The sequence below is a fragment of the Haliaeetus leucocephalus genome, unplaced genomic scaffold (assembly GCF_000737465.1).
Source record: "Haliaeetus leucocephalus isolate CR32 unplaced genomic scaffold, Haliaeetus_leucocephalus-4.0 Scaffold932, whole genome shotgun sequence".
Lineage (NCBI taxonomy): Eukaryota > Metazoa > Chordata > Aves > Accipitriformes > Accipitridae > Haliaeetus > Haliaeetus leucocephalus.
The window spans coordinates 2,201,672-2,225,226 of NW_010973368.1; the positions used below are offsets into that span (position 1 = coordinate 2,201,672).

Sequence of the window (23,555 nt, forward strand, 5' to 3'; positions counted from 1 at the left end):
CTCACTATTAGAGGAATGGACATTTATCCTGGTCTCATTAGCCCCTCACACCTATAACACTTTCAAGATCTGAAACTGCTGCTTTGAGCCTAAACCCATAAAGAACATGCTAAGAAACGCTGTATGCTATCACACCTACATTAAATTTTCTGCCTCATTTGTGCAACCCACACTGGGTTAGGTAGGATTCCTGAATGCTTGATTCACAGACAAGGTAAATACCATTGAGGTTCCTCAAAAGAGCCAAAAACCAGAGGACTCAACTGAAGAGGAGCAGTGAGTTATGCCAAGGAAAGGGAGAGACTCCCCTTCAGTATCAGGTACCCAAATTCTCAGCAGGTGTAAGGCATCTCTCTCCACCTGGTATTGTCAATCTGCAGCCTCATCCTGGAGTTAGACACATTAACATTTGTCCCTCTTTTGAAAGAGCAATGACAGCGATTGTACCCCCAAGCCAATAGGTAAACATGTCAACTGGTAACTGAATTATAACATCAAGGCAAGGGAAACAGATTCCTTGCCTGCCTCTTCCAAAAGGGATTTAAATCTGCCTTTATCATCTCCAGGAGACTGCCCTAAAATACTAAGCTACAATAGAAGAACTGTAGGAGGTAAGTTTATTCATTCCCTTCTATTCAAACCAGTCCATTTTGCATAATTAAAGATCCACTTGATCAAAGGCTATATACTATGACCTAGTGGAAGAGGCACTCATGGGAGGCAGGAAGTCCAGATTATAGTCTCAGCTCCAAGAAAACATTTAACACTTAAATTGAAACCTCCTTCCTTCCTCCAGTCATGCTTAGTCTAACAAGCACATCACCTTTCTCTGCCCTTAACTATTTCATGCAAACATGTTCAATACAGAAGGCTGAGAGCATGAGCTGTTCCCCACATCAACTTAAAGTGGGCACCATACTACCCCAACACGGTGAATAACACAAGCTTGAGTTTTCACAGGCAGAGAAGGAGCTGAACCCAAGTCTCGTGCATCAGTCAAGCGATCTAAGACTGAAGAGCTAGAGAAAGCAGATGCAGGACAAAACTGTGGGGAATTATCTTCCTTCCCACAATGGTTTATATAAAGCCTGATCTTATGAAGCTGCTCTAAACACGTCTGCTGAATGGAGCCCTGCAGGGAAGATGAAGGATGCCTACCTACACTATTAATCCTAATACAGCGTGGACATGAGTAAATCTACAAACTGATCATTTATAACTAGCAAATTAGATTATTAAAAACTGAGCTCTCATTCAAAAGAAAACTGAAAGAACTTTTCAGAATCAAAAAAATCAGGCACCTAAGTCTACAAAAATTACTTAAATTAAAATCCTAAAGGTCTGTAACCCTTGGACTCCATTTGTTTCAAGAATGTTTACATCTAGTAATTCAGCCAAACAGTTCTGTTTTTAAATGTATGTACATCTGCCACATCCAGGCAGGTAAGTGTTAAAAGCAATGGGAAAACAATAGGAGGTTAAAGCATGCAATGCAGTAAGAATGTTTAGCATGCCCTGACACTCCAACTCTCCCCCCACCCCCGGCATCTAATTGTTTGCTTTTCCTCCTACATAAAATAATGAAGTGAACTACAAAGTGTGATGACAAATGGTCCCAGGGTTTGCATTCTTTGGAATATATTGGCATTTGTAACCCAAAAGATAGATGTAATCAACCACCCTCATACAAGAGAAGGATCTGGAAGAATATGTTGGCAAAATCTTCAAACCACATTAAGCACAAATTTGAAAGTATGTTTGAAAGGAAGAAAGCAATGCATCTAACACCAGTTTATTTGTGTAACAACAACTAGACACTGAACTTAGTAGACATATTTTGAAAGATGGAAACAATTAAAAGACATTAGTGATCTAAACAGGCACCATATTTTAAAAGAAAAGAACTTTAAACAATCAAAATTACACATTTTGTTGACTAATCCTCACCTTCCCTTGATCTGCTAATATTCAGAACTTATATTACATGGAAACTTTGCATCTGTGCTTGCAGTAATTCATAAGAGCCAAGTCTGTATGAATACATTTGCTTATGGAAAGAGTGCTACATTCTCATGAGAAAAAACACATCAGCTGCAGGATGGCAACTGCTCTGCCTCCAACATTAAAAACTTTGACCCTTCTATCCAAATAACAACATACAGCTCCAAACACAGAGTGTCCAGGCTGCACCATATCATCAATGTAACCACTAAATGGTCAGCTCATTTTACTAGTAAATCAAAATGGACAAGTACACTGAGAGGACACGTTACTCATGTCTTCTTCATTAGCAAGATCTGGACTAGAAGGGTAAAGGACTCAGTATGGGAGCAGGCTTAGCAAGGAGATGAATAATAAAATATTTTTAAAAAGTAGTTTTAAATATTTAATACTTAAGTTCAAATAAATCTCAAATTAGGGATTAACATAACCTGCACTGTTTCCAGTCATGTTTGAAATGCAGTACTTCAGATTTCTGGACACTGACAACCCCTCCTTCAAAACAAGATCAAATCATTCCAAAGCCCAAGCATGAACTGTTAAAAATAGAGCTATCTTTCGATACTCACTTCTGACCTACTGCAGTCTTACCAGGCCACCACAGACACATACGAGCTTCAGAAGAACACTGGCATGTCTTCATAACATGATACTTCCTCTCCTTTTTTTATACGCTTTGATGAGCAGCAAAATGATTAGCATTTATAAGCATCATCATTAGCATAACATTAGCACACAGTAAAATGAACAGTTCATGCCCACAAGCTACCACTTCTAATCTTCTGGAAACAGACATCACTACAGTGGTTACAGCTACTTTTAGTCTTGAGGATTTTATGTGCAGCAGAAACTTGGGTATAGAGAAGAATGATACAGAGTTGGAGATTTCCTGATTGGTTTTTGATCTCTTTGTTTTACATGAAGCATGATTCCAATCCTTACCTTTGGTGTGAAATTACTCTTAATTACATAAGCTATATAACTGTTTTAAGAGGCCATGTTAATTAATGCTTTTAAAAAACAGAAACCCCCAAGGGCGTAATCAGTGCATATCAATCATCACTTTAGAGACCCAAGGGGGGGGGATCAATATATCAGAATTTAAGGTACAATATTTGCAGCTAATATACAAGAATTTAAAATACCAAACAAAAAACAGATGTAATGCTTTCCTAGTACTAGAGTACCTGGATTTTAAGAAAAGTGGTGGTAATTACCCCATGAAACAGCTTTGTCATTCATTAAAAAGGTTAAATGGTAAACACTGAAGACAAAGCATAATCTACTGAACTCTAAAATCACCATTGATACAATGGGTAGACAGATTTCAAACACACACAAGCTGTGCCATCACACTATATTCTATAATATTTATGTTTTAATAGTGATACACCTTGCTCTACATGGTCTGGAGCCAGTTTTCAGGCAATTCCTGTTTCAGAGGAAGAGAAAAAGTAGTCACTTCAACAGGCAACAGAGAATCAGGACTAGAAAATATGAATGATTCCACCTTTTAAATATCAATAAGGAACAAACTTCAGACAGATCTGCAGTTGTAAATTCAGTCACAGACATTAGAGAAACAATATACACAAACAGTATGATACATTCTGTATATACTTAGCCCCTCTTCCTACCCTGTTTCACATATTTTTGTGATGGCTATTCAAATGCCTTAAGTATCAAAGTCCTCACTTGTAGGATAAAATAGGTAAGTCCTGGCATTAATACAAGTTCTACCACATATCTCAAGGGTTATGCTCTGAAAGCTACCACTGTTGATGCAGGTTTCAAGAGCAACGAAGAACTAAAAATGCCTACACCACTAATATATAGTATATTATTCTTTCATACTATATATGCCTTCATATTTCCCAAAATATTTGTATCTACTCATGATTTAATAGGTGCTCGAAGTTACGCAGTTGCTACTGAATTCTACTAATCGCTGTGTAAGTCCCTAGGACATAGCTTAACAGATGCACATTCTTGTTCAGAGTTTGAAGAAGTGTACACTGAAACCATCCAACTGTAGAAGTGCTATGGGGGGGAACTTAAGGAGGAAAACTAGAAGGTTAAAAGTAAAAGTATCTCAGAATAACAAAGGTATCTGTCATCTGTGAGGTTGTGTTAGTAAAAGATACAATAAATATTTGCTTATATAGTTAACATAATATGAAAACAAGAAAGCCAAGGCACAAGTAGTCAGTGGAGCTTAGATCTTCAAACTTCAGTGTGCAAGTAGACACTGTGCAAGGTGACAGTATCTCAGTGGGCACTGCATCCACAGGTGCAGGACCACCAAGGTCAGCATCTGGCTGCTTTCCAAACACAAGGCCAAAGTTCCAGGTGTTCGGAGGCACTGCTCTGGCTCCACCAAGAACACATTTACATTATGGGTCTTCCAAACACAGAACTGGGGTTTTATTGAAGCCAGGAAATTTGTGCCCAGACACCTATAACCTTAGTGACAATGTTTGAAATTAATTTTATAGTTTCTATGAGTGTTTATAAAATTTTCATAATTACTATAAAAGCTTAACTTCCAGACTATGAATGGCTCAAAAGCCAGTTCTCTTCCATTTTAATCTAGAACACAGGCAATAGTCTATGTGAAAAAGTTATCCTTAATTTAAATATTTTTCAATCAAGTGTTATATAATAGAACTTTTCAACTATTACCATACTTTCCTGCAACACCTACAGACTGATCTTTAACTACTTCCAGAAGCTTCTTCCAGTATTTTTGTCCTAAGACATAGCTGTCTTCCTATAGACACAACTGCACATAGCAAACCCCCCTGCATGGTTAGGCTTCTGTTTACACACATGAACTCAGCAACAACACAGCAGCCTGAGCATCCTAGTAAGCAATTTGCTTTTGTCTCCAAACAAGACAGCGGAGAAGCACAACACTGCCATCTCCACCTTAAATGCTGAAGTACAAGTATCACACACAAAAAGATCACAAAATACAGCAAACAAGAATATATGTAAAGGCTTCTAAAACTTTTATGCAAATTAAGAGAAATACTGTCAGGCAGAAAATCAAGTTTAACCAACCAGCATAGTGTACCAGAAAAAACATCAAAATCAGCTTTGAAGCCTAGAGAGGACAGAGCAAGCAAGCTGAAAATGCAAATTCCCCTCACATTTCCAGCCTCAGCCCTCAAGTGACTGGCATCAGAAAGGCAGAAGACATACTTGAAAGTGTTTCTATGCCTTGGTTTATTTGTCAGTGTTCCAGATTAACACAAACTGTGATGGTTTTTCTAATGATGGGCTTATGAACTGGGAAGCAGACCACCAGTGACTCAACTGCCACAGCTGCAATTTGCTGTTTTTTCTACACATACAGCCAAGTGGGTTATACACTAAGCAAAGTGCAATACAAAGCCCCAGATACATCCCCCAGACCCTAAACTCAATTTAGTATTAGTATATGTTCATCAGCATACCAGTAGTACAGAAAACAGTTTAAGCTCTTTCTTAAAAAGCAGAGTGGAACCTTCCTTTCCCCTAATCCTCACACAAAGCTGAGCAAGTTCTTTTTCCTGGTGTGGATTATTTAAGTATTTTCCTTTAATGGTATTTGTTAAAGCCTCAGGTTACCCAAGAAGCAGGTCCTACAAAGGAAAATATAGAAGGTGACAAACAGCTTCATTAGCTACCACAATAGAGTAAGCAAATTAAATAGCTGATGTCTGTTAAGCTTTGGGTGAAGTTCAGAAGCAGAAGTGTTCTTGGCACTCACTACAGCCTGATAAAACAGGTAAGCAATCCCACAAGCCAGCTGCTACCAGAACCATTACCTACGCTTCCTACAGTGACTGGGAATTCCTGCCAGCTCCCACAGTTCAGGCAAGTAAACTGACAGAAAACTAACCCTACCAAAAGCAATTAGGTTTCTGTCACTTAAGGTCCTTGGATCAGTTCCCTAAAAGGTGAGCATCATTTCAAAGTGTTTGCTAACATAATAAGAACAGGCATAGATAAATAGCACCACCTCTCCATAAGTCAATGAGGAACATTGCAACAGATGAATATATCATCAACTTAAATGCACCCAGAATTCGTGCAGATTTTAATGCAGATAGTGACACGAAAGCAACAAGTAAAATGAGAAAAGCATTCTCACAGGTAGCCTTTGGCTAAAGAAAAACAGGGCTTGCACAAGCAATTTTGTCCCTACTAATAACACAAGCTAATCATAAAAGCAATTAACAAATGGAAAAAAATATGAAATATCAGACTGACAAGCACCCTTTCTGGTGTTTCAGCTTTGGGAAGTGTTGGAATACAGTAAGATAGCACACAGGACTAACACAACCAAGGAACCATTTGGAGAGGAAACAAGGAAGTTCAACATACAGAACGTTCATGCTTAGTAAATAGGGAACTTCCTTCAAGAGACGGCCTATAAAGCTTGGGTGGTTATTGCTTTAGGCATCAGAATGAACAGAAGGAACTGAGTGAATATATTTACTGGCTACAACAGGTGTGAAAAAAGCTCAGGGCCTTCATTTATTTACCTAGTTTGTAGATATGAAAAAAGGAATATTTAAACTACGTGCAAGAGCAGAGACTTAGGAGATGACTGATGGCAAATATTTTTCCCATCAGCAGGTTTGATACCATCAGTGTTCTGGCAAGAACAGACAGGAAAATGAAGCACATAATTGTATACAGTCAGTGCATCCTGCCATTTAGGTCCTGCTTGGCACAGAACATGTTTTAGAAAAAATCTCAATCACCTGGGGTTCTACATACAAAGCATGACCATCAGAGCTTTAGAAAAAGCTAGAGTTGCTGAGCAGAAGCAAAGCAAAAGGAACTTCCACTGAATGGAAACAGACCTGGAAGAGATGTTAGCACTGTCAGACCACTGCCAACCTACATCCTTCAACGAATGAGGGAGAAACATAAATATGCACTGGCCACTGAACAACGGGAGGAAACTTGTGCTCAATCCAGCCCCAGCCTCCAACTGAAAGCCAACCGAAGATGACTAATACATATGGGATGCAAATCTCAATAGAAAATATTGAGAAATTGAACAAGTCCCAGCTATGACTGAAAGAATAACTGAGATGTCCATAGAAGCTTCTAAGGCAAATACTGACAGTCCTCTTATATCACAGTTTCAAAGTCTAAACTAGGAATTCAAGACAAAACTGCAATGCTGTTAGGTAAATAGGCTCAGACCGAAGACTGCTTAGGTTTTAGCTCACTTAGTACAATAAACTCAGGAAAGGTTTTTTAAATGTCTGTGGAGTCTGTAAAAACCCTGTTCCACACTCAGCAAGACTACCATTTGCAGACTGATTACAAATAAGAAACTATTTCCAGATATGTACCCCAGATCCTTCAGTAAAAGGCCAGTAAAGTCAGGTCCAAAAAATACAATAGTGTCCAATGTGACTTCACATACATAACTTGAGGTAAGGGAAGTAAAATATTAAGAAGAATTTTGTTTGAGAATAAAAGTTCTAGAACAGAACAGGAAATAACGAAGAACACTGCAGCCATGAAAGGATTCATGAAAAAGGATGCCAGTGGTACATCAGAATAGCTCTCCTCCTTCCCTGCAAAAGTTTTAATTTGTTGGGTAGAAAACAGTTTTATACAAGACTCCAGGGTTACTCGTTTTCCTGAAGAGATTTACAGTGCTCTTCTGTGCACCATACAGCTATTCTCACTAAAACCAATACATCTGATCCAGGAGTACCTGACAACAGGTTACACATTTTAGAAGCACAAATTCAGAGCTGGCTAGATTTTTCAGCTATGAGCTCTACAGCCTGTTACAGAAATATTTTTTTCCACCACAGCTATAAACTGAGAATGTAAGCTATAACAAATATAATCAATTAGCTATCACAAAAGCCATTGCCTACAGGATTGTTTTTTTAAAAGATAGCAAATTTTCAAACATTTTAGCCTAGTGTCCAAACGCAGGTGGGGATAGCAATTCAAGTAGTGTGCAGGATTTCAGAGACATAACTTAATAGATTTTCTCAGATTTACAAGTAATTTAAAAAAATAGCATTTCTACTAGAGTTAGAAACAGTAACTTCGGCAAGATGGGATCTTTGGTGGTCATCTGGTCCAATGCCTTCTCAAAGATGGACCACCTCTGAAATTCATTCAGACTAGGCAAGGCTCTGCCCAGTCCATTAACTACTCTGTATTTTATAACATTGTGGAAAACACTGAAAGTTTCGACTCACATATGAATACATATTGTTCATCCTTAATTGCTGTGATTAGTCTCCATTCTGCAACAGTTTATCACAAAAAATAACTTTTGTGGGAAGTTTAGATTTTGAAATTTAATATTTACTACGGTTATTTCAAAATAGTCAATTAGCAAAGTAAAATTTTGAACTGCCTTGGTATAAAGTGAATATTCTTCCAGTTTAAAACTCCTTTTTCCTATAAGCAGCATGTGACAACTATCTTTTAAAGGTTTTGCTTAAAATTAAGGCAAAATAATTTTCCCCAGTATCATATTTTTTTCTTCAGTATGGTTTTTAATAAATTGATGTATTTTAGTCAAGCAAAGCTTCCAAAGTCACTGGGATAGCAACCCTTTACCAGTCTAGCCTACCAGATAGGCACTTACTTTACTAGTCCCCATTCTATTCCTGTGGACTTCAATGAGTTGTAATAAAAATAAGGCCCATTTTATTCAAATACTTGATATATGCTTTTAGGCACCCAGTTTTAGACACTCAAAATAGAAAAAAATAATTTTAAAGGTATTTGCCTACATACTTTAGGGACATCAGCCTAGGCACTGCAATGTTTAGAAAGTTGCTGCCTGACTTCAACTGGACACTTCAGAGCACCCAAGCCCGCAGCCAATGAAATAATTCAACAGGTCTATCCTTGTATACAAACAGGGAGTAGCCACCTAGAGCTAGTAATGAGTATGTTGACATGCTGGACACCACAGGATACCTGATGCAGATCTAGCACAGTTCAGAAAAGATTCAGGAAAAGAGTAACTTCCATTGGTATCAGTGGAATTGAGATACTGATTAGTCTCATGGTTCAGGCACCTCCAGTTCCCTTAGAACTGAGGAATGACAGTTTCCCTGAAAGTACACATGAAAAGTTAATGTGTTAGGGCCTAGAAAGCAAAGAAGTTATGCCTAAGGTTGCCCTCAGCTAAAAAATTAAAACCCATTATTTCACTTTTCCAGAGACTTGACTGACCACCAGGGTCACTGCATATACAGTTACTCTCCCATGTTTGGTCTATACCACTATGCAAAAAATGATTACAAGATTCAAAGACCTAGAAAGAAAGCAAGAATGAACCCAGTTTTACAGCCTGGTGAAAAACTCTTGGAAAAGAGGATTTTCTTGGTTCCTTGGTTTCCTGGGCTACAAGCTAAGCCAAGGAGGGTCCCAGTTATTTCACTGGTCTCATGAAACTCCTGGGTCTGTTCCAAACTGTTCGATAAGTCAGAGACGCCCAGTTTTTGCTTATGCAGAATGCAGGCAGTCTAAATCTCGCCCATAGTCAAAACTATTTATACTACAAACTTGAATACTGGAAGGTTTACAAAACAATTAGCAAACATATAAAATATGTTCACATTTTACAAACAGTTCAACCATCATACAAAATGTAACAGTGATTTATTCCTCTGTCTGAATTTAATTTCTTAATGATAGAGTTCGTAGTCAAAATAAAGACAAAGCAAGGTATCCCTAATTCCAGTTGCACTAGGTAAGGTTCCGGCCCTACTGATGTCCCACTGAAAAGGGGATTTATAGAACATTGACTCAAAGTTTTTCAATTCTTCACAGGTTTTGCAGTTAAGGTTCTAGGTGCAATTATAAAGATTAATTAAAATGTAGGAAATGGATTAAGACTGAACAGAAGACAACCAGTTTAAGACTGAGCTGGTAATAATTGGGATACCATCTCTACCTGACTGCAGTTGTTTTCCCTGAAGGATACTACCCCCATTCAGCACACAGAATGCTTACAGCTCAGTCTGAGTAATAGAGTAGCATTTAGTTGTTACAGTCCTCCCTACTTCTTAAAAACAGTTGGAAGATGCACAGATAAGGAAACAAAGGACTACAGGCAAGAAGAAAAATAAAAACACCCCACAGTTAAGGTAGTTAAAACCATTTCTTCCTCTTCCCTCCCACAATTATGTCTCTGCTTCTCTACAAGTTGCATAAAACATTCATAGCATCCCAGTAAACACATCTACTTTACTTGCAGGTGTCTATCTTGAGGCACCAGAGAGGACTAATCACTCCTGCAAATCTCAGCACACCAACTGAAATATTCAGTGAAAATACTCAAGTAGCAAAGATATTAATGTATAACCAAGAAAAAATAGTCTGATGTTGTATGTGATAACATACTACATGAGAAGATAAGTATTTAAATAGAAAGCCATTTTCTTTCCATTCCGTGAAGAAAGTATACATTGATATGGAGAAAAAGAAAAGGCTACCATATAATGAAAGGTAAGATCATATTACACAAGAGTTTCTGCCCAAGTCACTTCACCACAATTCTAAGTGTTCAGCCTAGGGCTGCAAAACTAAGCAAATGACTAGTCCAATTAAGTGTTGTGTCAACTGATTAATATTCTTGCAACACTTTTGAAGAACATGTCTGAATGTATAAAATCTTTGTCTGTAGACAATATCTAACCACAACACTGTAAAACTGCTTTATTAGCAAAATTTTAAAAGTTTATTCTATATTGCCCCTTATCTTCATACCAACAATTTTGACAAGTGACATTTTTAGTGGATGCTTAAGGGCTATCTGCTCTAATTTTGTGACCACTTTTTGCTTCTCATACTTGCATTTGTATAAACTTTAGTTTTTAAATCAACTTATTTTTCCCTATTCATTTTTAAAAACTACCTTTTGTTTAGAGTTTGTACAATCCTTCTGTTTATTAATTAGCTGCCAGAAATATTTGAATTTCAGTTAAGTACAATGTTACAGAAAAAGTTATATCAAATGTTGAAGTTCAATACAAGTTAGATTATACATTTTACAGATTTTCCAGATCTATAAAGATGACTGAATTCCTATGCATACAAATACAAAGAAGGAGTCCCATTTGTATACCATTTCAGCAAGGGGTCATGTTCTTTTGGTTCTTGTGTGAATTACCAGATGTCATCCTATTTTTATGCAAAACAGTGTTCATTTTCATTAATTTTAGAAGAATCTTTTCCATTTATTTTCCAGAGTTATAGACTATATCCCAAATCTTGATTTAGGAAGAAAAACTTAAAATAATTTCTGTTTACGATAAATGGCATCACATAGGTACCACACATTCATTCACTAGCTTGTAATTAGATCCATGCTGTGCAAAACAGTTATTGCCCATGCCCAATATACATTTGTCTATCTACATTCACCTAATAGCAACAAGCCCCTAGAACAGGACAGAATGAAAGCTGCTTTTTCAGGAACATGAGATCTCCTCCTTTTATACCCTTTGTGGAGCAGAGATATGACTTTTATGCCAGTGTTGACCCAATATCCACTCTTACATGAAAGAAGAGGCTCCAAATACTGCAAAGCAATTTAAGTTTTTTTCCAGGAGAGGGCTACTCCAGTTCTAGCCCAGCAGACCTCAATGAGATTACTGAAAAGTGCTATATCCACTGCCTAAATTTAACAAGGTCCACTCAGCACAACACACATTTCCAGCTCTGCTGGCTACATCAACCTTCCTGATCAAATGACAGAAAACAATAAAAAATGCTGTCCCACATAAATGTTCACATGAGATCTGGGCAAAGTGTATTTTGCAGTCCAAGTTCCAAGCATCCAATTAATGTTTTAGTGCAACCTTTGCATCAGCTTAAAGAAAGGTATTCTGCCAGTAAAGTAGTAATTGGGGAAAAATATTTAGCAGTGACAAGAATAGCTATATGTCTATTAATATAATACTTCAGTTACAATTAGAAGTGGCAGAATTCCAGCAACTCAGTAACTCATTTATCTAAACACATTAAAAGCCAGCGTTGCCCATATACTTCAAAAAACTGAAGAGATGTATTGACAGAAAAAAATACATTTTTCAACAGGTCTATTTTGATAATTATGACTTGATGAAGTATTGAAGACTTTCCAAAACGTTTTTCACTGTCACATATGAAACCATCATAGCCATCCACACTATCATGTTAACTGCAGCTTGACAGAAACTATTACTTGTGCAAAACCATAAAGTAGTAAAAATACTAGCTACTGTTATGTCCTATTATGCAGTCTTCAACTGATACTACATTTTAAGTTCTATCATAGTCTTTAACAAGTTTTGGGGGAAGGTATAAATAACATGGTACATTTGCTTTTGAATTCAAGGAACTTTTAAAAGTAGTCTGTTTCCCATTTAGCTCTCCAATGAGAAACAATATTTTCATTTGTAAACATACTGTATCATAATCAGACATTTTGTGCTTTTGAGGGTCCCCTGAAATAAAGTCTACTGAACTCTAATAACTTATTTTAAAAATAAAGCAGTACCTTTTCAACATAAATCTTTCAATACTTCCTGCACCCCTTTACAATCTAACATATAAGGAAAGATTTTAAGGAAAATTTAATCTAGTGTCCAAATGTAACTTTACTTTAAACATGAGGTCATCTAAACATCTGTCTCCAATATGTCCCTAGGGATTTAAATCAAAAGCCTGCTAAACATGTACAATCATTTTGAAAATAAATAACAGAACAAATTTAGTCTTGATTATGATTATCATGCTTTTTAAAAGGAAACATTTATTCTAATAAGAAAAGTCTGAACTAATTTAAACTTTATGGACATTAACTTAGAATTTCATACACTAGACATTTCTTTCCACTTAGTCTAGTCTCTAGCAATATTTATTGTTTTATATTTGCAGAAAGCCCATATGCTTTCTTCCTCTCTTTTAGAAATGTCTAGTCAATATTTTGCAGAAAGGTTTGCTGACAAATCAGCAGAAGAGATTGATTTGTTTCCTTTTTGTCATCTAGGATAGCCATCATCATACTTCACACTAAGGAAGAATATGCCAGACAAAACATATTGCATCTTGATACTTATTTTCTTCACTACTTAGAAAAAACACAGTAGAGGCTGTTTTAAGCAAGGACTGTTTCATTACCTGGTCAGCATTACAGTTCTAGGTAAAATTTTTACTAACAGGTATAATGAATAAGTGGCAGCCATGTCTCCTCTGCTTAATTCAACAGCCCCAATCCCATTCAGAATCCTAATCCCATTTAGGAGAAGAGAATGAAGCTCTCATCCATACAATGCAATACTTTTAAGAAAGTCCCATCGCTTTGGCTCTGTAACCACAGACTTGGAAATGAGTGAAGAGCAGGACTCTGAGGACTCTCAATGTTCTCAGGTTCTTCCAGAAATCTTTTCTCAGCATACTGCCGATTTCTTTACATAAGCACTCTTTTTAATGAGTAATTGTTCCAAGGGTGAACCAGTACAGCAATCTAGAGACAAGAGAGGCTACCAAGGATATGATCGCAGAAGCACCTAAAAAAAAGAGAGTGCTGGATACAAGGTTTAGAATGTGCGGCATGAACAAGGCAAATACTCTTGTTCACACTATTATGCAATTCTGACAAAATTAGGGTGTATATACTCTTAAAAGATCATGCTGACACTTGTCAGCATCTATAATGCAGCAGTGTTTTGGAAAACAAGTTCTTCTAACAAGCTATAAGCAGCCTGATGCTTTGTTTTCTACTTGTTGCCATGAGGTTATGTTAAACGTGTATACACCATCCCATGCAAGGCAGCATTGCAAACCTGCCTGTAGAGAAGATATCTATAACCAACCTCAAAAAGGCTAGTGTATCATCACTAACCTCAAGCCTTCACAACATCAAGGCTCAGATCCCAAATTAATCTAAAAATCATGAGAACCATCTTTAAAGTTTTTGGGGTTTAGGTTCTTAAAGCCTCTACAATTCATCATTTGAAGCTTTAATGCCACAACACTGAGGATAAGATTATTTATTTATTTTTTTAGAATTCAAGTTTTAATCAAACTTTCAAGTTCTGAAACTCAATCACACAGCTCCACAAGCTGAAAGAGACATCAAAAATATCACAAAACCCATAATAAAGAGTTAAATTTGGTTTCTGTGTCTATGATTATGGCAGTTAGAACCACCCTCTGGGGTTTTTTGGGTTTTGGTTTTTTTTTTTACCATGCCCTTCATGTTTTACCAAGTTCAGCATGCTCTCTGGAGTCAGCTGAAAAAACAAAGTTGAGCGATATTTACTATACATTCAAAATATACACCAATTTTGAAAATCAAGCCTCTTACTAAATATTAAGAAATAGGTGTTGGTAATAGAAAAATAAGTAAAACTTAACTCTGTTGCAAAGCCACTCAGAATCGTCTTTAAGAGGAGGTGAAATAGTGTAAAGCATTTTCTCAAACTGACAGTGCTACTAAGACTCTCATTTTGCTTTTGGGAGTGTTGCTGTTTGGGGACACCAGCCACATATCAGCACACTTCAACATAATAAAAACAGCAAAAAGCCCAGGAAACTAGGATAACACCCTGAACTAGGAAATGATCCATTGAGTAAAGGCTGAAAGATGACCCATAAACTATGTTTCCTGCCAAAATTTGGCAGATTGAAAAGGATCCAGAGGAAAAACAAAAGCAGCTGTTAACAGTGTAGTTCAGTGACTGAAAAGCAGATCTAAAGGCCAATTACTCCTGTGTTTCTTCCCCACTATATGGGTGGGACTTTTCAACACAGCATTGACTTTCTCAGATATAACCACAGTTTCTCATCAGAAAAATCACTGCTATAGACAGCTGAAGCCTTAGATGTTTCAGATGTTGGTGAAATTATATCTAATTGTAATGAGCCCCCAGGACAAGACAGGCTGCAGGAAAAATAGCAGGTACTTATCCTGCAAGTATCCAACTTCCAACACAACCAAAGCAGCTGACCTGTACTACAGACACTCAGTACAGAAACTACTATTTAATGACTGATATTTTTATTCACTTTCTTGCACAAGTTTCTTGCTCACTTTTTTATGCACTTTCTTGGGCATCAGAGAGTGAGAGCTTCCAATTATAAAAACCAGTATTGACTTATTTTATCCATCAACAGGACCAGTGATGTTTTCCACAGGTAGCAAATGCCAATTCACCTCCTCAGAGGGGAAAAAAATCACATATTTTCAACTCCAGTTGAAGCAGAACAGATTTAAGGCCTTTATGATCAAGATGCAGATACTTGAAAATACTTACAGGCATCCCTATAATGGAACTATAGTCAGTTCTCTCCATTCATTGCAATATTTATTTTTCAAGACTTCCAGGTTCTAGGAGTCACATAATTATCTGAAAAGGTAGGATTTTTCCTACTTGTCTTTAGTTCTTTTAGCACTTTGAATTCATACCAACCCTATTATTTTAATCATAATACTTAGGCCAGTCTGGGTAGTTTAGGTTAATACACCCATTTTTCAGAGAGAATTTTAACAGAGTCAATCTTGTAATAAATGAGTGCCTCCAGTCTCAGGGGTATGATTTTGAGTGTCTCCTACCCAGCTAGCTTAAAATAGAAAAGTGACAAGCATAAGAAATAACATTTACAAGTATAAGAAGGACATCCAAGGTAATGTCACAGAAACTAAGCTACAGTTATGGGAAAATATGTAATATCACTTACAGGCAAAAATCCCAGATTTTCTGCACATAAATAACCAGAATCAGTTTTCATTTTCCTTTCTAGAACACTGCCACAGAAAAACATATGCTATCAAAAGGCATGCTTTGTTTCTATACATCAGAATTTTATTCTTACTACATAATTAGCCTTTATGTTATGACAATTTAACATGGATTTGAACATGAACATCAGTCACTAAGCACAACTGATGAAACAGTAATGAAAAATTGTTCTTTACCCCAATATAGTCTTTGCTCATAGAAGTTGATACGACTTCAGAACTGCCTCTGCAGACAAAGCATTTTTTGCCTATAAACTTTACAACAGGCATGCTCCAGTATTATTTTGACTACCTATTTGATTTTACATGTGTATGTACTATTCTATAATATTCTTTAACTTGGAAATCTGACAACAAAATATTTAGAGTTTGTTCTAAAGAAGCACCTATCTTTAAGCTTTTATGCTTTGCTGTAGGTCTCATTCCTGCCAATACTTGAAAGAAGGTAACAGGATTACAGCAGCATGTAACACAGCAGTCTTCACTTTGTTTATAGATGGGCATTGAGAGTTTTAAGAGATTTCTGCAATATCACATAAAATCTATGGTAAAATTAAAATAATAAAGACTCAAATTCCTCACTCTGGAAATCAGTAGCTAGTTGTACATAGATTCCACTGGGCCAGGAGTTTATCCCAAGTTTTCTGATTTATATGTGGTATCTTGGCCTTAGGACCATCTTTTGACCTTTATCAGTGATATATGACCATTTATAGTTTTTGCAGTTAATTCAAAGAAAGTCAAATTCAACACCATTGGTTTTACAGTACATATATGAAATCAGCATTTATTGATCATTATTTGTTTTATATTGTTAAGCTTTGCTTTCAAATATTATAATCCAAAATGACACACGCTAATCTTCTCACCTGCAACAACTTCTACATACATTTTTATTCATCTTCCACCCACTGGAAATACCATATTTAGCATCTTATTGTAGTATTACGCTGCCATCTTGTGGGTAGTAGAGCAAATGTGTATAACTTCATTACTCCTTAGTTTTCTAGGTTGGGGTTGGTAGTTTTGTCAGGGGTTTTTTTTAGTTGTTGTTTGTTTTGAGGAAAAAAACTTGTTACACTATAAACAATAGAAAAAGTATAACCTTTCTTAAAACCCTCAGGCTTACCATATATACAAAATCTTAAGGATAAGTGTCTTATCGCACACCCGTAGAGGATTCTGTCCGTAAGAAATTTTGTCCCTGTTGACTAACATGCCAGACTAAAAGCTCAGCCAACTACTTGCTTTCCCCAGTGTTTCTCTGGGAAAAAAAGACAGAATGGGACCAATGAGTTTGCTGCAGGATGCTCAAACCAACAGTGATTATCAGAGCAAGGCAAGACTAGCTTAGTTTGAATTAAACCCCAGGTTCAACAAGCAGTTTGTTGTGAGCAATTTCTGAGTCCACAGGCCAAACAATTCTTCTTTTCAAGGTCCCAGTTGCTACAGAAAGTACTAAGCATACAACAGGTGTCATGACATGTTAAAAGTTATGAAAAGTCTTAGTTTGTTAGTTTTTGTCACTGTTATATAAACATGTTAGAATTAGTTCTTCATAACTTAACCCCCATATAAAGGCTATTAATTTTAAAAAACACATAGCTTGAAACACATTTAAGAGCTCCAAATGGATGTTCATAGCTTGTTAGTATACTGCAATGACCTAATTGAACAACATCAGTTCACCCTAAGCACTACATTGAGGTTTTAAGTTGTTCCTTTTAAACTAAAATTATATTGCAGCAATATTGTTTCTTCAAATTACTTAGCAATCTTAAAATTTATAGGAATTTTGCTAGCTGCTAGCTTCACATATTCAGCACAGTATATGAAAGCCCACAAGGATTTCATTAGTTTCCACTAAAATTAAACAAGGTTTTCTGAGGCAACCCCATACCACTTTTAATTAAGGAAGATGTATATGAAGCAAACAGTCCAATCCATCCTTCAGATTCAGGGGTGAATTTTTAGTATTATCAGCTGGTAGAAAAGGGGAAGCTCAGAGACTGAAAAAATGTTACTTACAGAATTAAAGTTTGAAATGCTGTAGTAAGGTGGGAAGATACTCTTAAAAGGGAATGTTCACAAGGTAACTGCAATTTGTTCATGACATGGCATTCTGCATACCCTCAGCTAACTGGACACTGCAGTGGTCTGCAGCATGGAGGTACATTCTCATGGGATGAAGATTATTACTTTACCTGTTTAAGTGCCCAGGAGACTAAAGCCAGCAATTCAACCATACTAACTTCAAAACTAGCATGAGTTTGTGAGCTTCCCTGGTGGCTGTTCCTTATTCCCAGGGACCCACTGAAGTCACAAATTGTCCTGAATACCGTATTCCCTCTCTGCACTGTATAATGATGAAAGCAACAGGGGTTGCACAGAGCTTGCAAAGGTATTTTGCATTTACTTTTCAGCACATTTTGTAAAATACAGCATGGAGGGATGGTTGTCTGAGCAGCAACAGATAGAAGTCTTTCCAAGTCTTAACTTGCTGACTGTTCCTTATGTCCTCCAAATTCCCAGGAGCATACTTGAGGAGGTTCAGGATATCTGGTATGTCAGTTTACACACACTTAACCTTCTTCTGGTCTTCTCTTCACCCAAAGTTCTCCTCACCATATTGCCAACCAAGCAACTCCCCTCCAAAGCTTTAAGTCCAACACCAGGTAGCACACTATCAATTTCTCAGCCTAGCAGAGAAAATTGGCTTCACTGGTAAGAGCAAGTACATACCCTTGGAGTACTTTGACTTATAGGATGTTTCCTTGAAACTAATACTATTTGACTGCTTCCCACCCTTAGCTTTTTAATATAAGCAGTCTTTGTTAACATCTGAAATGCCAAATACAGGCAGTGAAAGACAATTAGCACATACTGTGGTCTTTGATAATATTTCAGCCTTAACAGACTTCAGAAAGAAGAAGGTTTAAGAACTTTAAAATATTATGGTTTGAAGTCAAGCTACTTATGAGGTTTAGCTAAGTACCTAGCTAGTTGAAATTACCTCTGAGCATTAAGTGATTATTTTAGTAACATGTGAATGCCAATTGCATGGCTTAAAAGCAAGAAAAAAGCAGTTAAGAAAACATAGAACACTCATCCTAACTTTAATTCCCAGTAAAATGTCAGCAAAATAATCAAAACAAATTAGTTAAACACCTGGGGGGGAATAAAAGGGGAGAATTAGTCAATTTTCCTGCTGTTAAAAGTGCTTCCTGTGCATCTATCACACTCCCTCTCCCATTTGTAGGGACCAAATAACCTGAGGTGTTTCACAGAGTATGCTGGCTAGCATACCTTGTAATGATGTTTGTCTGCCTAATGCCTCTAGTGATAGGAAGACCAAACACTGTTTAATACTGCATTTGCATCCAACAGTCTTACTCTTGACTATTGGCTTTCCTGCTTATAGATCTTGTTCAAAGGAGTTGCTGCTAGCCAGGATAATCAACTTCGTCTACTCCTGAAGTAAAACACCTCTCAAAAGAAAAGATTTGGACTTTCAAAGGAGCTTAACAGAATTAGACTCCCAAATCCTATGAGATATCAATACAGCTGCAACCCTAACTCTTCCCCCCAAAAACTGATGCCAAGAGGTCCAGAAGGGCAGAAACCCTGCTGTTTCATGAAAATAAGAACAGGGGAAAAAAGACCAGCTCTGGTTGTTCTTACAAAGCAATTTTTTTTTTTAAGTGCTCATTTTATTCTGACTTTCCCATATTCATTTTGCAGTAAGAGAGCCAATAGTTCATGTTGATTTATTAAATGGAATTAGGAAAAGAAACACACTGAATTACAGCAAAAGAGTACTTAAAGATTAGCTTAATATTACAGATCTGAAAAACATGTCATCTTTGTATTTATCACCTACTGACCTATTAAGTTCTTCAAAATTTAAACTTCAAAATTAAAAATGTATGTTATTTGCAAGTGTATGGAAGAAAAAGGTGAACATACAAACTAAATATAAATTAAATTATATTTGTTATCTGTGGTTTTAGCTAATGGTCTTCATCTGAGCCTTTTTTACTAACAAAACAAGAACACACCTATACCAAGTAGCAGCATCCTAAAACCTTCAGGGTAACTATATTCAGCTGCTTCCCTTCACTCAGCCAAGGGTCATCTGTGCAATTGTTTATGATGACATTTGCACTTCATCAAACTGACTCAAGACTGTTACAAGGATGTATTGGGAAATCAAGCTGGGTATCACACAACATACTTTGCAGTATTCAATTCCTCTCTGTGCGGAAAGAAATCTCCATCAACTTTGTATGCAACACTATTACTTTAATTTTTGCCTTTTCCATACAGACAAAACAAGGATTTTTTTGATCCTTGTGAATTAGAGAAACAATTCTGCCTGTGACTTGAACCCTGCATTGACTGGACTTCTCAAATAGCCTTTTGAAAAATTGCTATAAACCTAAGGAAATCAATTAGAGATTCCCAGGTTGTTCTTTTCACAGCAATTCTTACAGTTTAATGAGTTTAGTTTAATTTTTTCTACAAATTCCACACATGCCTTAGTTTACCAATTAACTACTAAAGGAGTATGCCTGCAGTTCTCTGTACAAGAAGGGACCAAACTTATTAACAAAGCATCCCAATTACACTTCAATCACAGTCCTGTTCCTCACTACTGTCATACACCCAGGCAAGCAAACAAAAGCAAGTATTTTCAATTATGCCATTAACCTCCATTCAGAAATCTGAAAGATGGGAGCAAACTGAATGCCAGCAGAAAGAACATAAGCCAAGACCGAATAAGACTTTGTTCATATTTAAAATTGAGTTCACCCTCAGGAAGCAGAGCTTTCAATTTAACATGAAGTCAGATTACAAGCCACACAAGCAGATGCACCCCTTGCTGCAGACATGAAGTACACATGAGATGCTGTAATGCTTGAGTTTCACAGTTCAATTACAGTAGAGTGCCATTCAAGTTTACCATTAACATTGAAGTGCCTCAGACAGCCAATGGTGTGTTTAAATCTTTTCCTTTACAACATGAATACTTTCATTTCTCCTTCCTTCAGCATGCCAGCATCTTCCCTTTTACCAGTCCTTTGGGCTAGGGGTCATGCTTGATTTCTTACTTTCCTCTTCCCTTGCATTAAGTCCATGAACAAGTCCTGTCACCTTCTGTAAAGCTTCAAAAAATCCCTTTCTTCCTGTTCTGACAGCTTAGGCTTACCTCTAACCATTTTCCACTCGACCTAGCAGAATCACTTCGTATCAGATCCTTTTGCATCAGACATGCAGATGCTAAATAGCCTCTCATTTTATTTATGCAGACAGTATTTCTGACCCTTCAATTATACCTATTCTGCTGTGCAGTTCCCTGACTACCTCACTACTTTCCTATCATTCTTTTGACAAGAACACCAACTTACAATATCTTTCTGACCAACGGCTTCATACATTCCTTGTGCTTAACTGTACAAGTTCAGGTGATCAGAACTTCTTAGAAATCTAAATATTAGATCACCACAATGATTTTTTTTCCAGTTTTCTTCTAAATGTGGTACAGGCAGCAAAGCCACTCTAGGATGCCTGTGACATTCACATGAGGCCAGTAACTACACCAAAGCACCTACAAGAGCCCCATGTCCTTCTGCAGAGGCAGCCAAAAGCAATACAGGGTGTCTAAAGTGATACTGGGAAACTAAGGTCAGGCAACCCAATCCCTCACTAGGATGAAATACTAAGTACACTCTCAACAACTCATGCCCTCCATCTTTTCCTTCCTGCTTCTACCATCTCCATGTCAGATCCACACTTGCCTGAGAAATTCAACCTTTAGACTGAAGACCTCAAAGCTACAGTCTTCCTCTTCTATCTTCTCTATAAATGACCAAGAAAAACACCACTGTGTTTTAAGCATCTGTCAAGAAAGTTTTCAAGTTTGAGCCATTTCCCTTGAATACCTTAGAGCTCCCACTTTGAGCCATACCTTCACCAGTCCCTCTGGTACAATTTTAGTGTTGTTCAGACCTAGACAACAGTCCTTACTGGTTTATTTCAAAACAAATGAGTATACATTTCCGTACAGATTTAAGGCTAGTGATAGAGCTAAGGAGCCTGCCTGCTTGACAGGAGACTAAGCAAAAGGATGCAACCATCTTTTAACGATATGCCTCTGGACCAGATTCAACAGGGCTCCCACATTATACCTTAAAAAAGGTGTTAGGTGCAGTTCAGTTGTCCCCTTGAATTGAGACTTCTCTCACCTTAACATTTATGCCTACCAGAGCAGCAAATACTTTTCATGCTGTCTTCTCCCTACACCACCCTCAAACACACTTTCCAATTCTAGTCCTTCTGTAAAACTTTGCCTTCTAAATGACAATTTTCTTTCCAGTGCGTTAGTCAAGCTATCTGTTCTTCTACAAACAAAGAGAGCCTGTAAAGAAAACAGGCTACTGCCAGAGGATGGGAAGATGCTGAGTTAGACCACTAAGACACAGGTCCACTGCTATGGGCAGGTAAATCTGTCATCTTGCAAAGCATCTGGTGGCAGAACACCTCAGTATCCCTTCAGGTTAGGAAAGGCCTTCAGCAGTCTCGTGCAGATTAAACCTTTCCTTTCTCTCCTAAGGGAAGAAGGGGGTAGTACCAAGCAGAACCTAAAAAAAGCTTTAGGATTTCCAAGGCTGCAGAAGAGCTACATAAACACAGTCATACAATACACTGGAAGGGCCAGGGCAGCAGACCTCCCTCCACTTCTGCTGTGACATCTCTCCATGTCAAAGCAGAAGGCTGAACACAAAGGACGTGCAGAGTCACGAGCATGAAAAGGAAGCGCTCAAATATGTGTTGGTGGCAGGAATGCATAAAAGTGGATTTAGGGGCAGCAGGGGAATTAGAGGGAACAGAACACCAGCTCACATGCAGTGTCATGGCCACAGAGGACTCATCACAGGAGAGTTGTGCTCGCACGCATTACACTGAAGCATTACATAGGACACAGCAACATTACTGTGTAGCTTTCCTCTTTCAAGTGAAAGATAGTGACATACAGCATTTGGACCCCAAAAGAAACACTAAAGAACACTTAAAACTACACTATGTAGTTGAAATGCTAACAGGATTTATATTTATACGCTGAAGGAGCAGCATATTGTGTAAATATTCCCAACACTGCAGACTGACTTAAGTTTATTTCAGATTTATTCCGACATAGGGAAAACAAACTGAAGAAATTAACTAGCAATGCTTTCATTGCTAAACAGACATATATGGTTTTGACATTTATAGTTTGCAGTACAAGCAGTGTGATGAATTAGTAACCTCGACATTCCAAACTATGAAAAAACCCACGGAAACACATTTCCACTGTAGCCCTGCATCGGTTTCTTTCTAAGGCAAGGACGGAGAGTGCCACAGGGAACAACGCACTGGGAAGGGGAACAGCACTTTCTGCCCCGCATCAACGCACGGCGGGCAGGCGACGCGGGCTCGCAGTGAGCACATCTGTGGGAACGACCGAGTCCCCCCCCCAAGGAAAGACCAACCGCCGCCCACCAGGGAAGCTCGCGAGGGGACACCGACGGCTGCTGCCGTTGCAGGGGGCCCGCCTGCCACCCTTATCACCCGAGGGGCTGCAGGGTGTGTTTACCACAGATACACCGCGGACCCGGGGAAGCGCTCCACCACCCCCGCTCCGGGGACCGAGCACCGTTACAGAAGTTACCGCCGCGGCCCGGCCGCGCCGCTCCCGCCCCCCCGGGACCCCCGGGCCGCTGGTCGCCTCAGGGGC

At 37.9% G+C, this 23,555-nt stretch overlaps 1 protein-coding gene across 1 annotated transcript in view; it reads right to left on the reverse strand.

The window, feature by feature from the left end:
- SLC25A21 (solute carrier family 25 (mitochondrial oxoadipate carrier), member 21) overlaps positions 1-23,555 on the reverse strand; it is a 262,933-nt gene that overhangs the window by 239,137 nt on the left and 241 nt on the right. The gene's annotated exons all lie outside the window — the stretch shown is intronic.